Genomic DNA, 1888 nt, shown 5'->3' with positions numbered 1-1888 from the left:
GTGCTTTTGGCTCACTGAAGCCTAAGTGAGGATTTCTTTGCAATGAGTAGAATTTCCCTTCTGTCCCTTGTCACAAGTTTAAAAACCTCACAGCTTATATAATGTAGCCATTTGGGGTCTGCTTTTGACTTGAACTAGTGTAACTCCTTCATGCAATAAACTGAAAAGAGCCATAAAAAATGGAATTTCACATTAAAGAATATAATATTCATATAGTATCTATCACCTAAAATATTTTCTTTTTCTTTTTTTTTTTTTAAATTTCTTTATTGATTAAGGTGTCACATATTTGTCCTCATCCCCCGAGTCCCATCCCACACCCCTCCCCATGGATGCCCCAACCCACTGTTGAACTTAACCATTGGTTAGGCTCATATGCTTGCACACAAGTCCTTTGGTTGATCTCTCCCCCCTCCCCCCACCCTCCCCTATCCTCCCTCTGAGGCCCGATAGTCCTATTGATGCCTCCTTGTTTCTGGTTCTGTTCTTGTTCATCAGTCTATGTTGTTCATCATTTCCCCTAGATGAGCGAGATCATGTGTCACTAGAGATATACTTATAAGAACTGAATGTGAGACGAGCAATAATAGTTATGCTGACAGGTAAATGAATCAGTCTGTAGTGAGTTTCTTTCTGGACCAACAGTTCTTTTGAGACCCAATTTCAATGTCCACCAGTTCCTTATGTGTACATGTTGGTACTGACCCGTCATCTCTGGATGGTGGACAAATGGTGGTAATGGAGGTCCGACTCCCTCTGGTTTGGTCTCGGCCGGACCCAGGGGCACGGCTTCACCCGGACTCAGGGGCATGTGGCCTCACCCGGACCCAGGGGGTGCGTGGCCTCACCCAGACCCTGGACCCAGCCTCACCCAGATCCAGGGGCACACGGCCTCACCCAGACCCGGGATCCAGCTTCACCCGTACCCAGGGGCGCGAGGCCTCACCCGGACCCAGGGGCGCGTGGCCTCTCCCAGACCCAGGGGTGCGTGGCCTCACCTGGACCTAGGTGCGCACGGCCTCACCCGGACCCAGGACCCAGCCTCACCCGGATCCAGGGGCACACGGCCTCACCCGGACCCGGGATCTAGCTTCACCCGGACCCAGGGTCGCGTGGCCTCACCCGGATCCAGGGGCGCACGGCCTCACCCGGACCCGGGACACAGCCTCACCCGAATCCAGGGGCACAGGGCCTCACCCGGACCCAGGATTCAGCTTCACCCGGACCCAGGGGCGCATGGCCTCACCTGGACCAAGGGGCGCGTGGCCTCTCCCAGACCCAGGGGCGCACGGCCTCACCCGGATCCAGGGGCACACGGCCTCACCCGGACCCGGGATCTGGCTTCACCCGGACCCAGAGGCGCGTGGCCTCACCCGGACCCAGGGGCGTGTGGCCTCACCCGGATCCAGGGGCACACGGCCTCACCCGGACCCAGGGGCGCGTGGCCTCACCCGGGCCCGGGACCCAGCCTCACCCCGATCCAGGGGCACACGGCCTCACCCGGACCCGGGATCTGGCTTCACCCGGACCCAGAGGAGCGTGGCCTCACCCGGACCCAGGGGCACACGGCCTCACCCGGACCCAGGGGCGCGTGGCCTCACCCGGGTCCAGGGGCACACGGCCTCACCCGGACCTGGGATCCAGCTTCACCCGGACCTAGGTGCGCGAGGCCTCACCCGGGCCCGGGACCCAGCCTCACCCAGATCCTGGGGCACATGGCCTCACCCGGACCCGGGATCCAGCTTCACCCAGACCCAGGGGTGCGTGGCCTCACCCGGGCCCGGGACCCAGCCTCACCCGGGTCCAGGGGCACACGGCCTCACCCGGACCTGGGTTCCAGCTTCACCCGGATCCAGGGGCGAAATATTTTCTTTTTCTTATGCTCATT

Source organism: Eptesicus fuscus, chromosome 10 (assembly GCF_027574615.1).
Source record: "Eptesicus fuscus isolate TK198812 chromosome 10, DD_ASM_mEF_20220401, whole genome shotgun sequence".
Classification (NCBI taxonomy): Eukaryota; Metazoa; Chordata; class Mammalia; order Chiroptera; family Vespertilionidae; genus Eptesicus; species Eptesicus fuscus.
This window is presented reverse-complemented; position numbering follows the sequence as displayed.